The 17,593-nt window shown below is 39.7% G+C and overlaps 1 pseudogene; it reads left to right on the forward strand.

Moving 5' to 3' along the window:
• The first annotated feature begins 2,558 nt into the window (after nt 1-2,558).
• Nucleotides 2,559-17,195, forward strand: LOC127234290 (S-phase kinase-associated protein 1-like; annotated as a pseudogene).
• Nucleotides 17,196-17,593: the final 398 nt, after the last annotated feature.

A 17,593-nucleotide genomic window follows, 5' to 3' on the forward strand; every position in this document is an offset into this window, starting at 1 on the left:
ATTCACAGGATAAGGACTAAAACTAAAGATCACTGTGCTAAGCAAAATAAGCCATACTCAGAAAGACATATCTTTTGTCTTCTCTCTTCAGCGGACATGGAGGCCATTAGAAAGGGGGATATGAGGGAATAGGAATGGGACAGGAAGAGAGGAGAAAGTTGAGTATGAAGAATGCAGAGGGGGTTGGCAAAGAGAAGCTGAAAACCCACTAGTAGGGGCCAACTAGGAGTGGCTGGCATGGGTTCAGAGACGCTCCAGCACAAATGAAGGTGACCTGATACTCATAATAAATTGGACCTATCAAAGGATAAGCCTGAGCAAACCCATATTACACAATGATGCAAATGCCTATGATACAGGATCTGGATTACACAGCATTATCATTGGTCATCTAAGCTTTTCCTGGTCTTTTTACTCCCTACCCCTTGAAAATGCACTCTTCTTTAAATATTATTTTATTATTTATTTGTGTGTATATACATGAGTATGCAAGTGTCAGAAGAAGGCACCAGATCCCCTAGAGCTGAAGTTACAAGTGGTTGTGAACCCACTGGGAACTGAACCTGGGCCCTCTGGAAGAGCAGCCCATGCTCTCAAGTGCTGAGCCCTCTCTCTACAACTAAAACTGCATTGTTTCTTAATAAAAATTCTTTGAATTTGCTTACTTTAAAAAACACGTCTACTACAAACCCTTCACAGGCTTTAACCATTTTTGTACTTAAACAAAGAAAACAAATTTTTAAAATTGCACAACAATCCACACTAGAGTATTTTTAATGTCAACTAAATGAAATTACTGCTTCCTCCCCAAATCTACCTCTTTGTGGCTGAGTGAATGGAATTGCCTGAAATTCAGAAGAGTGTTGATTTCAGAACAATAATTAATATGCAATGGAGTTAATCAGTTTCCACAGAACTATAAATTTCATCCTAAAATAAGTTGTTGAATAAAAATATCTGACTGCTCAACTGCTCAAGATTTTAAAATTTGGATTTTGTTTTCTGTTATTCATCTTAACTGAGAAAAATATATTCTCTCAAGTGCTAGACACTTTGAGATGAGGAGGAGCAAATGGAATCATTTGGATCTTTACAGGGGTCAAATTATACATCAAGCCAAGCATGAAGTCCCTTCACCATACATTTCATAAAGTTAAATGGCTCTTTCAAGATTATGCTGACAATAAAGACTTCAGTCTTTGTTATAATATAGTCTATGACCTCACTAATAAGGATAATAATGTATCATCAGAAAATGCTGTTAATTGAAAACTGTAAGTCTAATTAACCAGGAATGTGACCATGCAGAACACATTAATAGAATGAGAAGATTGCATTGTACCAACTGCTACCAAGAAAAGACTACAAGGACAGTCCACCAGCTCAAAGATGCATCAGACCCATTTCAGCAAAGGTTATGGATCTTATTTTCCTTTCACAGCAAAATGACTTGAAACTCAAAGAAGAAATTCAAGCTGGATTCAAAAGATGGGTCATAAGACAGCTACAAGGAATCTGATCTATAAAAGGCTCCTCAACACAGTTGAAACACATCAGAAATGTGCCATTTAACTCATGTTTGCAGGAAAGTTTACATAATGGTCTCACTCCCAATGAATTAAACAGTTGCCCTCTAATAAAAATATAAATGCCCTGTCCTAATACTCAGCTCCCTGGGGACTGTCTTGTGATGGAGACATGCATGATTTGACTTGGGGCCACTACAACCCTTTGCCTCAAATCCAGAAACAATCTGCTGATGGTTACCCAAAGTTGGCAGTTATGGCCAAGTAAGAGTCAACACTAGAAGAACATATGGCTGAGGATATTCTATGGAGAAAGATCAGTCTACCATCTGAACATAACTTCTATGCCTCCCAAGAAGTCAATTGTATAGCAAACCCTTTTTAAACCTAACAAACTTCACTGTAGGAAAATGAAAGACACATTACCAATTTTAATTGAATGTTAGGATAGCATACTGACAGCACACACTAAAACCCTCTCTCTTCCAGTAATCAGCACTTAACATAGTAAAATGAATACAGTTGAAATGGGTAAAATATATATATACATATAATTTACTTAAAATCAAGAAAACAAGATCTCCATGAAATTTAAAGGAGAACTAAGTAATGCTCTCAAAGGATTTTGGGAATGCCCATGAGGTATTTAAAGTAAAGCCTTGGTGATCTAATAAGATCACTAGCAAACTTCCACAAAAGTCAAAGTGTGTAATTAAAGCTAGCAGGCAGATGTGTGCTACTTGTTCTTCCTACATATCCTCCATTGTGGCTGTGAAATAAATATTCCCACAAGGCATAAAACCCAGTCCTGGCCTTTGTAGAGTTTGGAAACCATGGTCACATAAGCTGTGGCTGAGATGACAAGGATTTGGACACAGCATTATATAAAGTGATTCTCTTCATTGAGACATACGTATCTAAATTTGATTCTATTAAATAAAATTAAATTAAAAGATAAAAGGCAGGTAGTGGCCTTCTCTTTGGTATTTCTCAACTTAACTGAGTGCTGCTCGTCAGCCTTGACCCAGCACCATGCCTTCAATAAAGTTGCAAAGCTCTGATGGAGAGATATTTGAAGTTGATATAGAAATTGCCAAACAATCTGTGACCATCAAGCCCATGCTGGAAGATCTGGGAATGGATGATGAGGGAGATGATGATCCTGTTCAAATGTTAATGCAGCAATTCTAAAAAGAGGTCATTCAGTGGTGCACCCATCACAAGGATGACCCTTCTCCTCCTGAGGATGATGAGAACAAAGAAAAGCAGACAGATATTTCTGTTTGGGACCAAGAATTCCTGAAAGCTGACCAAGGAACACTTTTTGAACTTATTCTGGCTGCAAACTACTTAGACATCAAAGGTTTGCTTGATGTCACATGCAAGACTGTGGCCAATATGATTAAGGGGCAATTCCTGAGGAGATTCGGAAAACCTTCAATATCAGAAATGACTTCACTGAAGAGGAAGAGGCCCAGGTACACAAAGAGAACCAGTGGTGTGAAGAGAAGTACTGCGCCTGGCACTGTAACACTAGAAGGGTTGTTCTAAACGCTAGCTGCGCTGCTTTGTTTATATTGTTAATATTAGAGACCAGTAGACAGACACAGCCTTGTTCTCACTGCATGTGTAGTTCCAATACAGATCTGACCTATGGCTGAGTTTCTTCGATGAGCACAAGTTTCTTTCTTTTTTTTCTTTCTTTCTTTCTTTTTTTTTTTTTTTTTTTTTTTTCCCATGATTCTGAATAAAACTGTACTTTGGGTTCTCTGTGAAGAAAAAAAGATAACACAAAAAAATATATATAAAAATCAATTCAACTACCTTTGTTCTCTATCGTTAAGTAATGTTTGAGTAAGATTCTAGTGTTGCCCACTAACTAGTGCTTGCAGAATGTGTTTTGTTTCAGATACTAAAAAAGAAATGGACACAGGTATTCACCCTAAATTTACAAAGAACTAGGATAGCAGGTCTTGCACACAGTCAAGAAATGGTTTCAAAATGGAACAGCATTCAAATCTCACCCTCACTCTATACCAAGGCAGGAGTAATAGGTTTTGACAACTCAGTGTTAGTTACAGCATGTTCACAAGCATGGCTGTGTACCCTGTCAGACAAAACAAAGCTGGAGCCACTGTTAGAGAAAAGAATTTCTTCTTTCTCTGTTTTTTTTTTCTGGCATGTGCATGACATATGCATGTGTACATGTTGGTGTGGGTCTGTATACACATTTATGTGAATATGAAGGCCAGAAGTGTCTTTCCCCTTCAGTGTCCTCCTCACCTTTAGAGGCAGGATCTCTCACTGAATGAAGTCCATTGACTTGGCTAGATTAGCTAGCCAGAAAACTCCAAGGGTCTTCCTGTCCATACCTCACCAAAATGCTAAGATTAAAGGTATTGGACTTAACTACTTATGCAGTTGCCAGGATCCAAAGTCAGGTCCTCATAAGCTTGTACCTTACCAAATGAATCATTTCTCAGCACCTGAAAGAGAAAATACTTATGAAACTCTTAAATCACCATGTTTTTGTTAAAATGTTTAAAATTTATATTTTGGGTAAAGGTCCAAAAGTCTTACCAAGATAATCATCAGCAAAATAACGAATTTTTACACTACATCTATCTGTACAAGAAAATATATAGAAAGATTGCAAGAAGCTTCAGGGTTTCTAACATTTATCCAAAGATCCTAAACAATCCACCATTGTTTTATGATTCCTTCAGCAATGAGCAAAACTCATACCAGGAAAAATAAACTGCTTACCTAATAACTAAAATTAAAATGAGTTTTCCTAATGGGCTAAAAGATTAAAATAAATATCTCTAAAAGATATGAAGATTAGTAGGGAAAGGGCTCATGAGCTCCTACCCCCAATTGAGCAGCTATCTATGAACAGTTAATGTCTGCTAGAGGAAAGAGAGTCAGTTTTTAAGGGTGTAGCCCCTGATGGGTTGAAAGTGAGCTGGTGGATGGCCTCACATGGTCCATAGGCATCACAATGTGGACTCGGTAGGTTGTTTGGAGGAGGAAAGCAAGCTGGAAGAAGTAAGAATTTGGGTGGGGAGATCCAAGAGGAGTTAGAAGACAGAAGGAGTAGAGAGTGAATATGATCAAAATGCATTGCATTTGTGCATGAAATTCTCTAAGAATGAAATTATCAGGGGGGAAAAAAAGGTTAAAGATAGACTTACAGGCTCATAAATTAAAACCCAAAATAGTAATCAGTCAAGATTTTGTTTTCGAAACAGAGTTTCTCTAAGTAGCCCTGGTTGTCCTAGAACTGACTTTGTAGACCAGACTGGCTTCAAACCTGGAGATCCACCTGCCTCTTCCTTCCAAGTGCTGAGATTAAAGTTGTGCACCACCACCACCCAGCTGTGTCCGGAGTAATTTTGTGTCAGTTTGATATAAGATAGAGTCATCTAAAAGGAGGGAACCTCAATTGAGAAAATGCCTTCATTAAGATTCAACTGTAAGGCATTTTCTTAATTAATGATCAAAGGGAGAGGGCCCAGCCCATTCTGGTCCTCGGTACTATTCTGGTCCTCGGTACTATAAGAAAGCAAGCTGAGCAAGGCCTTAAGAGCAAGCCAGTAAGCAGCATGCTTTCATGGCCTCTGCATCAGCTCCTACCTCCAGATTCCTGCCCTGTCTGAGTTCCAGTCCTGACTTCCTTCAATGATGAACATGCTATGAAAGTGTAAGCCAAATCAACCCTTTCCTCCACAAATTGTTTTCACTCATGGTGTTTCACCATAGCAATAGAAACCCCAACTAAGACAGACTATTTTAATAACTGAAATGTAAGACTTCAGAAATGATTCTGTGGACACAGTCAAACAGAAAATTATTAAAGTGAAAGGTAACACTGGGGAAATCTCAAGCATATTGTAAGAGAGGAGGTAAACTCTTCAGCATATACCCAAAGCACTCAATATGCTCATACAGAGGTGTTTTTCTATCCTTGTTTACACTCATAATATAACATAATATAATAATGTTCACTCATAACAGCCAGAAATAGAAAACAACATAGATGAATGGATGATGAAAATGTGGTTCATTTACACAATGGTATACCAGCCAGTTGTTAAGAAAAATAAAATTCTCAGGTACCTTGGTGGATCTAGAGGGGGGAAAAATGATCCTGAGTAAGATAATACAGACCCAACAAGACAAATACTGTATTTTCTCTTACGTGCCTATGCTAGCTTTTCAGTTTCTTACATGTGCACTACAATCTGAATAACCTCAGAGGTGAGATACCCAGGAAGGGACCAGTGGGGTGGGGAGATATCTCAAGGAAGGAGAAGTAGACTATAGTATTATAGAAAGATAAAGAGTAAACTAGAATAGAATTAAGTGGGAGAGGAGATGGGAAACTAGGGTAAAATGAGAGAATATGAGGAGGGACAACTACCACTAAGGGCTTTTTGAAAAATCATATGAAAACCTACTACTATAGAAGCTGCCTAAAATATACATATAGAAAAAGAATGCAAATGAAATCACCATATGATAGGAGAGATAGTGTCCCAACTAAACATCTTATGCTACCAAGTAGAACCTCCAGTGCAATGGGTTTTATCTTGTTGAATTATTAGCTAAAGGGGTTCCATAGACACCACCACCACCACCAAACATCACAAACTATTGCCAAATCTATTGGTTCCTCTCCACAACCTGATTGTGATGCCCTATTGCTGAAAACAACACTTCCTTGTGTCATCAAACACAGAAATCACACTGGTATCCAACTAGAAATTTCACACCTATTGACTAGTGTTCATGGTATAAGAAAGTATTCTGCATACTACCAGAAGAGAAAGTTAACCATCAATACCATCCAGTTATAAAACCTACAACCCACAATAGCAACCTGCTTGCAAGATACATTGTTGTAATAGTGGCACAAATGTTAAAGTAATAACCAACACCCATTCCATGAGCTGGAACCAACACGTGATATTGCTAAAGTGGCCAAGAACTTAACACCAAATAGGTCATGGACCTAAAGGAAAACCTACTTCTATTATTCTGTTAAAGAAACATGTCAATAAAATGATTCCTGATGATGTTTCTATTACCATTGATGAGTGCATTGCTCAAGCATAATCAGAGAAGCTTTTCCTTGAAGTAGATGGAAATTTATCACTAATACCCACAACTGGACAACTTGCATAGAAGGAGAGACTTTGGAGCACTCAGTTTTAAGAAGGACTTTGCCAAACCCCTCCCCAAGGTTCAGATATTTAAGTAGAAGAGGAACAGAAAACTCCAAGGAACTAGTGTCTTCCTACACAATAGGACTGATACACATTTGAATTCACGGAGACTGTGGCAGCATGCACAAGACCCACACAGGTGTAAGCCAGATAGTGTCCCAGCACTGAGAGGGGGGAGTAGACTTGGGATGCCACCCCAAACCAAGAAGTTATTTGCAATTGATACCTACTGGCAAGTGGAAAATTAGTTTTCTCCAATGGAATGTTACTGGGTAGATAAACCACACTCTAGGGCAGGCCCCAGGCCCAGTAGTTGACCAACACAAAACAAAATCCATGGGTTAGAGGATGGTTGGGTGGTTGGGGGGCTCTTTTGGTCTTGGTGGTTCTTTATTTTGATTTTCATTTTTGGTTTTTTGTGGTGGATTTTTGAGAGAGAGAAAAAATTGAATAAGTAGGAAGATGGGCAAGTGAGAAAGATCTGAAAGGAACTGGGAGTGGGGATAACATGATCAAAATATATTGTATGAAAATAATAATTATAAAATAAGAAGGTAGATAGAAAAAATATTTTAAAAAGTCTTAACATTAGATAGATAGATAGATAGATAGATAGATGATAGATAGACAGACAGACAGATACATAGATAGATACATAGACAGCACAAAAATATGCAAGGACTAGGGAGAGGACTCAATGGATAAACCATCTGTCGCACAAGTATGAGGAACAGAGTTCAGGTACCCAGATAAAGCCTTGTGTCCCATAGCTTGCATCCATAATCCCAGCACAGATACAGTGAGATAGGCAACAGAAACAGAAAATTCCCCAGGATCTCATGGTTCAGGCAGCCTGGTGAACAAGACTTTGTCTCAAGCAAGGTAGAAAGAAGGTCATGAGTGACCTTCCATACATGCACCATGATACATGCATGTCCACATGCACACACAACAAGAAGATAATCACACTTGGTATATATCCAAGGGACCCTGTATCCTATTAAAGAGACACTCGTTCAGCCATATTCATTGACACTATTCACAACAACTAAGAAATGGAAACGACCTAAATGCCCATCAACTGTTGAATGCATAATAAAAATGTAGTACATACATACTCACAATGGAATTCTATTCAACTATAAAGAAAGAGGAAATCATGAAATTTGCATATAAATGGATGGAACTCAAAAATATTATGCTGAGGTAACTCAGACCCAGGAAAACAAGCCATAGTCCCAGATCTTGAGATTTGAGTAAGTAACCTAAAGTAGTCAGAGAATACAGGAAAGTAAAGGGGTAACATACTAGAGGGGTATAGAAAGGTAGATAGCCAGACAGAGGTGTTATGGGAGAGCTGGGTCTTTAGCTACGGACGGGATTTTAATTGGAGAGTGGGGAGGGAGGGCATTAGAGAGGGAGAGGAAGGAGGAAAGATAAATAACAATTGGGATGTTTGTAAAAATCATAGGGAAACATTCGTTTATAAGCTTATTTAAAGTGTAAATAATACAAATAAATGCATGTTCGAAGTTTCTTTTTGCAGCTGATGGAGACCACTACAGAGATCCACAACTGGTCAAAAGGCAGAGAATAAGTGACCATGAGATGACCAGCTCTAATGAATATAGCTATAAAATAACCCCTACAACTAAAGCTTAGAGACCATCACAAAGTGGGTGCAAAATTTCTAAGATCCAAGGGACCAGGATGCCTGTGGCTACATAGTACCTTCTAGGCATGACAGGGAAGCAGTACCCATACGAGCCAAACAATATAACTGCCTAAACAAGACCTACATTGTGACAGCACCAGATGACATCCACATGTGGATGTGGAAACTTTTATAAGGTCTAACCCCTGGATTAATAGCTACATGCAATGAATGGCTGCTGAGAGATAGAGGGCCAGTTTTTCTCATGAATGAGCCACCAATATTATCAGATCCCAGGTGGTCAGCACTAAACACACGTCTATGAGAGTAACACCAAAGGCACTCAGAGTTATAGATAGACGATAGCTAGATAGGTAGGAATATACATATACATACATATATTTATATTCATACACACAAGTCTATATGTAATAATAAAGAACAAGAGGTCAAATTTGAGTAGGAGTGGGCTAGGGACAAGGGAGGAGTTGGAGGAAGAAGACGGAGGAATAGAATTTGATGTGAAACAGTACTCATGTGTGAAATTCTCAAAATATATATAATCTACATGAAAAGATAATTACAGAGAACTACATAAAATTAAGAAAGATGTGGCTAAGTGACAGGAAAAATGAACTTCATCTCAAAGTCCATACCTGAGCGCATCATTAACAAAGCAAGATGTTGCCACCCTCCCGACTGTTCCCATGCTCTAGCACATGGCACACTGGTGAAAATGCTTCTTTTGAAGCCACAGCTCTTACTGAACAGCTACTACATGCCCCCTCCATCTATGGAGGGATGGGAGGAATGAGAGCACAGCCCTGACTTAAAAATTTCCACATGCTTTCAATATGGAAAGGTTTTGCCAGGCAAATGGCCACCAGCTAGACTGCACACATCTTAGAATATCAGCATCAGGAAAAGAAAGATATCAGTAGCAGAAGTTAATGGAGTATTTCCACACTTGTACAAGGAAATACTGTGAAGAAGATGGCATTATAAAGTGAAGACAAAATAACATATTTCAGATTCAGAAGGGCTCACCAGAGAAATTTTTACTATCTACAGACCTTCATTAGTGGTGCTCTCTGCCAGCAAAAACAAGAAACTTAGAAGTGGAAATGGGAATCAACTGACCAAGAAATTGATAAACTATAACTGGAAATTAACTGTATTGACTCTTAAAATAACACAAGTTTGTGTTAGGACTTAAATTTTACCCAACAGTCCTATACAGTGCTGGCATCTAGTGGCCTGTAGAGACTATAAGACTTCATGCTGTCTATAAGGGGCTGGGACTAATAAATAACTTTAGAATTTAAAGGAGAGCATACTTGTATTGGACTAATTAGAATTCAATGTAAAAATAATGGAAGATGTGAAGAGGGAAAACCACCACTGAAAAAGTAAACTGACATGAAATCCAGAAAGAAAAAACACACACACTTTGGACAATGAATGTGGGTGTCTTCTGCATGTATTCAGGATGCCATCTGGTAATGAGCAACTTCACAGTTGTGATTAAAAGGTGGTTCTGGATAAATTAGAATGTCATACTGAGTTCCTATAACGAGTCTTTTATTTTGAGTATATGGGAAAGTTTATTCAACTTTCAATGGAACATAATCTGTTGATATTCACAGTAAAGAGTACTAGGCTCTTCTTCCTACATTCCTGCGAACAGGGTGCTTGCTTGCTTTTGTACCTTTGGACATCCCTTCTAAAGTACATGAAGAGCAGTTCACTTCACCTGTCAATGGAAACCAGCACCTTGTGGGAGTGAGGTGAGTTTGGACTGCTGATCTGCATTCCCAGCCTGAAACTCTTTTCTTGTCTAATATCATGAGTCAAGACAGAATCCTTGTAAAGCCTCCTTATACAGCCCAAATATCCCTCATGCGATACCAAGTTTTAGGACTCGGGATGTAGCTCAGTTGTAGTGCTTGCCTAGCATGTGCAAAGCCTTGGGTTCAGACCCCAGCAATATCGGTATGGTGGTGCATACCTGCAATCAGGAGACAGAAGCAGAATCGGAAGTGCAGAGTCACCCTTGACTGCATAGTGTTTGAGAACAGTCTGGGGTATATGGGACAAAGAAAAGTTAAAGGGAAAAAATGGAAGGGGAAAGGAAGGAGTGAATTAATATACCAAGTTTCTGTCAAAAGCAACTTACAATTTAAAACCTCCTTTGTTTTATCAGCCGTCATTGCTGGCTGTGTTTGCACCCACATCCTCTTGTAGTTCCCAGAGGTCTTAATGTCCAGCTGTATCTCCAGTACTCTCAGTGAGTTATAATACAATCTCCACTTGCACAGTCACATGGAATTCAAAGCTCCTCCCAGACATGAATTAATACAGCCATTCTTTGTGACTGACTCTTCCCTAGTCAAATTTGAGAATGAAAGAAACAAAAGAGGTTCAGGAAAATAAGATAAGTATGTTAAACAGCTTGAGTGTTATCTTAGTTAGGGTTTCTATTGCTGTGATGAAGCACCGTGACCAAAAAGCAAGTTGGGGAGGAAAGAGTTTATTCAGCTTACACTCCCATAGCACGGTTCACTGAAGGAAGTCAGGACAGGAACTCAAATAGGGCAGGATCCTGGAGGCAGGGGCTTATGTAGAGGCTGGGGAGGGATGCTGCTTACTAGCTTGCTTCCCTGGTTCATTCAACCCCCTTTTCTATAGAATGCAGGACCACCAAGCCAGGAACAACCCCATTCACAATGGCCTTGGCCTACCCCCCATCAATCACTAATTTTAAAAATGCCTTACAGCTGGATCTAATAGAGGCAGCCTCTCACCTGAGGCTCACTCCTTTCGAATAACTCTATAGTTTGTCAAGTTGACGTTAAGACCAGCCAGCACAGATATATATAATGGATGTCATGGTCATACCCAGAGATTCCCATGTCCTACAGTTTAGAGAATATATTTTTTAAAAGCAGAAACATAAAGAGCAGTTCCGATTCCTCGTGCAAAACAATGTCTGTTGAAGAGCTCAGGAGGGAAAGGTTTCACATGCTTGGAGGAAAAAGTGCAGCTAGAATTTGACTTTTGAATAAGCTCTTCTGTGCAAATTGCATCTGTGCTTTGTTCTAACTGAAAATGGTGGTGGTAGTGCACACCTTTAATCCCAGCACTTGGGAGATAGAGGCAAACTGGTCTCTTTGAGTTCAAGACCGACCTGGTCTACAGAGCTAGTTCCAGGACAGCCTCCAAAGCCACAGAGAAACTCTGTCTCGGGAAAAAAGAAAAAAAGAAAAAAAAGGAAGGAAGGAAGGAAGGAAGGAAGGAAGGAAGGAAGGAAGGAAGAAAGAAAGGAAGGAAGGAAGAAGAAAGAAAATCTTCCATGGAGAGAAATATGATGGAACCCAGAGCCCATGTCTTCATTCACAAGGTCATTTCCAGCAGCAGCATTTGCATGGCTTCAGAAAGCAGAAAAACAAAGAAAATTTGTTTATAATATGAAATTAAGTTCATAAACTTTAATGGTGATTTGGTGATTCTTCTGGGGACAGAAAATAAATCTGCTTTCAACAGAACATGTCCAAAAAAAAAAAAAAATTACCTGCCATTATGAGGATTACCTACCTGGATTTTCAAAGCACTGGCTTTAGAGTTTTAAAACTTGGCAAGATGCATCCGTTCACAACACACCATGTTGTAAAAGGATCAGAAAGGTTTCCCATGTTCCATATGGAACAAAACAGAACACAAACTTGTTTCCTATTTTTTTTTTTCATCAGCCTTCATAATCAAAAGGAGTATAGCTTTTCTAGTTGTCTGAACAGATAGCATGAGAATCTAGAATCAGCTGAAAAACTTGCTTGGGTTTTGTTTTTGTTTTTGTTTTTTGGGTTTTGGGTTTTTTGCATATTTAAGAAAATAAAAGATTAGCCATCTTGGATTTGTGTGTATTTATCCATATAGTTTGGGAAGATGTGCCAGGGTTAGCAGGTGTCACCTACCAGGGTCAAGCCTGACTTTTCAATGGGAATGAGGCATGGGCCAATGAACTCTCCTTTCCTACTGTTCTACTCTTTGAGTACATAAACAGTTTCTGGAAAAGGAAACATCAAATGTTTCTCACAGAAAAGTAAAAATCATTGGAGACACCTTAATTAAAAAGATCCAAGTCAAGATTTCAAAGGCACTGTCTATTTAGACCTTGTTTTATGAATCATAACACCTATTTAAAAAACTAAAATAAAATAACAGGCTCCAAACAGTATATCATGAGGGAAATCACTACATTTACAATTTAAATGAAACTTGAGTTCTGTGTTTCCAGCATGAGTTCAGTTTCACTATGATCGTATTCCAAGCCTTGTTCACCTCGATTTTGTCAGTGAACCCTAGCCTATTCCTTTGATTCAGTACAACTGTTCTGTTCAGAGCCCACCAAACGCAGTGCTTCATTAAGGGGCCTTTTTTAATCAGTCACCAAAAATACCATCTGCAGAGAGCTGTCCTTCCTCACCGCCATCAACCCTGAAGTCTCTGTTTCTCTGACATTCTCATTGAGCTATTAAATTTGATAAGCGTCAGTTGTCAGCAATTCAATTCTATTAGATGATAATGCAAAAAGTATGGTACCCTCTTTCAGGAACTTGCAATCCAGGACTACAGTGTCCTGGTGACCTTGCTGGTGGAGCCAAAGGACTTGAATCCAAGGTGGCCCCTCTATGTGCTAAGCACAGTAATACTAGCTTGCTCTGGGGCTGACCTCAGAGCCTTGTGCACACTAGGTAAACTCCCTACCAATGACTCGGTTCCTGGTTCTGCCTTACTATTCTATTTTGGTTTTGTTTAGGAGGTTTGTTATTGTTGTTGTCTCCTTCTCCTTTCCCTCCTCCTTCTTCTGACCTTCTTCTGATCTTGTGCTAGTTTTTTGATGACAGGCTCCATTGAGAGCCCTTGAGACATGGCGACCATCAAAAGTGACCGAGGAGAGCAAGGCAGAAGCCATGGTTTCTTGCCTTTCATTGTCACCCAGAAGTCACATGCTTCCATTTCTGTCACACTCTGTTCTTTAGAAAAAAATCAAAATCTGGCCTATAGGGGGAGATTTGTTTCCACCTTTTGAAGGGACAAAATTGAGAAGAATTTGTGAACATATTTTTAAATCACCCCAAGAGAAAGTTTAAATGTATATTCATGAAGAACTGGTTAAATTAAGTGTGGCTCTTATCTCCAAAAACTTTTATGGCATATATTTCACCTGGAGAAGGAGATTTTAATTTTCTGTGTATTTACTTGATCAACAAAATGCATGTTAAAGAACCATTTTTTTTTCTTAAGTTTTAAAAATAGATATGGTTGAAAGATGACCTGTATGTTGCTCATTCCCTACGACATCTTGAGGTGAATGTAGTTAAGACATCAGTATGCATATATGTAATTATTAATAAAGAATTGACAGCAGATGATATCCAGATAAGAAACATAAACTGAACAGAATGGCAAGGCTGGCCCCTACTTTGTAAGGGACATGTGCATTATATACAGACATTCGTAAATACAAAAGAAAGGCAGAAACTGTGATACCTAAAAAGAGTCAGAATGATGAGAAAAACAAGTTTATGCATTTTTATCTATAACTTAAATTCCATATGTACATGTTTTCATTTTTATGTTAAAGAAAATAAATACAAATTAACATTAATAAAAAGCAACAAAAAATGAGCAAAGAATATGAAACACTCATTTTCAAAAGTCAGTAAGAATATAGTCGCGGGGCTGGAGAGATGGCTCAGTGGTGAAGAATACTGGTTGCTCTTCCAGAGGACACAGGTTCAGGCCCTATCACCCACGTGGCAGCTCACAACTGTCTGTAACTCCAGTTCCAGAGGATCTGACACCTTTACATCAATGCACATAAGTAAAGATTAAAAAAGAAGAAGAACCAATAAAGGGGAAAATAAAGGTATATAGTCAGCTGCCAGCTCCCAAATAATGACAAGGAGACTTTTTAATCAATTGTGAAAGCTTGGTCTTAGCTTAGGCTTGTTCCCAACTAGCTCTTAAAACTTAAATAAATCTGTTTATTTTAATCTACGTTCTGCCGTGTGGCTTTTTACCTCTCCTCAGTGCCATCTGTCTGACTTCCTCCAAGTCTGACTGGCAAATTTCCCACATCTCAGATTCTTTCCCAGAGTTCCTATCTCTTCCCAGAAGTCCAGCCTATCCTCTTCCTGCCTAGCTATTGGCCATTCAGCTTCTTATTAAACCAATCAGAAAATGGCTTAGACAAGTGAGGAAGGACATAGACACCTCCTCACAGTGAATAAAAAGATTATCCCAATACAAGAATATTTCATGTTTCACAAACAGGCTGGCCTCAGACACAAAGTGATCCTCCTGCCTCTGCCTCCCAAGCACGGGAATTAAAGGCATATGCCACTCTGCCTGGCTCCAATACTTTTTCCTGTTCAATTTCACTCACAGAAAAAGAAACATAAAATCAAAACTATGTAGTGACCACTTTTCACTCCATGTGGTAAATACACTAAAGTCAGATAACATACTGTTTTAGGACAAAAGGCAACTTTCAAAGTTGTGAAGACTGTGAATAGAAGCCTGTGGAAGGACATTTAGCAATGCTTAACAAAACAACCATGAACACACCCTTTGACTCAGTTCCCCTTTTAGAAATTTATCTTCAGATGTATGCAAATAGCATATGCCCAGGATATGATAAATAACCCAACAGTAACAGAAACTTACCACCAGTAAGACACAAACCTGGATGACTGTGGAACAAAGTAAAAAGACTTCTTTCTGCACATCATTGTTGCTTTTGGCGCATGTTAATGCATTGCTTACTAAGCTCAGGTAACATGAGATGATGATGATGCCCTGTGTTGGATACCATGCTTTTTTCATGTTATTTAATTCTTGGTTTGCAGCTGAAGACACTGAGACCCATATACATGAGAATAGCTAAAGTCTCTAGTCAGTAGCTAAGCTGGGCTAGTTGCGAGCAGTATGTACCAGATGCTCTGCCATTTGGCGACTAGACTATGAGATAGTGATGTTGCTGTCAGGCAACACAAGTGTGGGTGTACATTCTCCAGGGGAGTAGGTAACTACTGGTAAAAGAAGCAGTCTTTTCCAGTGGCACTGTCTGGAGACCAAAACTAACTGTACCCATACAGTCTTTAAAAGTCCATTAGGATTGTTGCCAAAAGAGACGGGTTCTAACATGGCTCTATGCACCACTACTTTTAGTTTCTCAGGCCTTCATGTCTATGTACAGGAGGTGAACTGAGGAAGTGCCTGTTTCATCTTTGAAATCCAAGCCCATCTAACCACCCAGTTCACCTGAAACATCACTACTTCTCCAGTATTTCTGGGTTGATGTGTTCACTAAATTCAAACCAAAATATTTATTTAACAGGGCATAACATATTCATCTTTGCCCTCTCCAAAGAGAAAATCCCTAATATATTTAAGACAGCAGTGGTTCAAGCCAACCTGATAAAGATAACAAGTTTCAGGCCAGCCACAGCTACATAATAAGACCCTATCTCAAACAAAGTCATCAGGGCTGCTGACTACCCTATCCTACAACAAGCCTTTTTCCTCACTGTCATACACTCTACATGCTGCATCCTCAGCCTCCTGCCTGATGGTCACTTCCAAGGGCCTGGTACCTAGCCACCTCTTCATTCATCCATCCACTAATTCATCCAAAGCACCATTAACTCATCTCCAATGTTTCCACACACTACCCAGAGTATTTAAAAGGAGACAGAAAGTGTCTCAGAGCTAGCCAGCTCAATACCCTTGAAGGTCATTGAGGACAGACCCCCTCCCCTTCGTCAGCAGCAGCTTATAAAAGATAGGGCTGAGACTGAAGAGCTCAGAAGAACAGGCTGTGACTCCATGGGGTGGGGAGAACCAGCGGGGAGAGGGAGATTAATCTGATCAAAATATATTACATACATGTATGAAAATGTCACTAATGAATTCCATTATGTATGATATATGTTAATTTTAAGAAAAAGAAAGTAACAGGATCTGAGTCGGTCCCTTGACCTGGGTAGAAAGAAACACATCATGACCAGCCTAAGATTAGTAGAAATGATATGGGTCTGGTCAAGAAGACAGGAATATCACCTTCACAGCTGGATGTGGTGGCATGCTTTTTCAATCCCAGCAGACACAGAGACAGACTAATTAATCTCTGTAAGGAAGAAGCAGCCTGATTTACATAGTGACTTCAGGCCAGCCAGATATTCAGAGAGAGTCCCTGTCTCAAAACAAGGTTGTATTAAAAAAAAAAAAAAAAAAAAAAAAAAAAACAGAAAGAATTCAAATAGTGTTGCACTAAGGTCTGTGTTGATGTCCGAGACGCCTGTTATTATCAAAGGCCAAGCTGGTGCTTGGGGTCTGGAATGATATCTGGTACCATGCTGGTATCCAAGGGCCATGTGGCTGCTGAGGCCATGACAATTTGGGAGGCCTGCTCTGCCACCAGGGGCCATGATGATATGCAAACCCAAGCTGCTGCTGATGGCCATGTCTAGGTCTGTGGTCCTGCTGGAGCTGGGGTCTGTGTTGATGTTCATTGCCCATGGGACCCACATGGACCATGTGTCAAAGTACCAGGGCTGTGTTGAGCTACCTGTGCCCCTCACTAGCCCTGAGAGAGCTACCCACCTCACCAGAAAGCTGATCCTGCCCCTCACCTGGGATGATGAACCTGAGGGCCAGGTCACAGGAAAGCTGGCTCTACCTCTTATCATGGGCATGGGAGAGCTGGCTCCACCCCTCACCTGACAGGGAAGTGGGAGGAGTAGGGGGAGGAGGGATGTAGAGGAGGGTTGGGGACTGCTCTCAGCAGCCAGGACTGAGATATCACCCAGGCACACATCCAGGGTTTTGGGTTGGCACTCCCCAACATCTATCCAATCTGTGACCCGATGGAGATGGTAAAGGAACTGGTCCTGTGAAACCATAGCCACAGGATCTCCATGACTGGGGGCAATAGCAGAATATCGAAGAGGAGTTTGGTGAAGATCTAGCATTGATGGTGTACCACAAGCTGAAAGCCTTGAAGCAGACCAACAACACATTACACAGTGAGCATCTGCAAGTAAAGTAAACAAAGGGTACACTGCGTGATACACGATTTGTTTTGTTTGTTTTGTTTTTAACTTTTATTGATTCACTCTGGA

The sequence above is a fragment of the Phodopus roborovskii genome, unplaced genomic scaffold, assembly GCF_943737965.1.
Source record: "Phodopus roborovskii unplaced genomic scaffold, PHOROB, whole genome shotgun sequence".
Taxonomy (NCBI): Eukaryota; Metazoa; Chordata; class Mammalia; order Rodentia; family Cricetidae; genus Phodopus; species Phodopus roborovskii.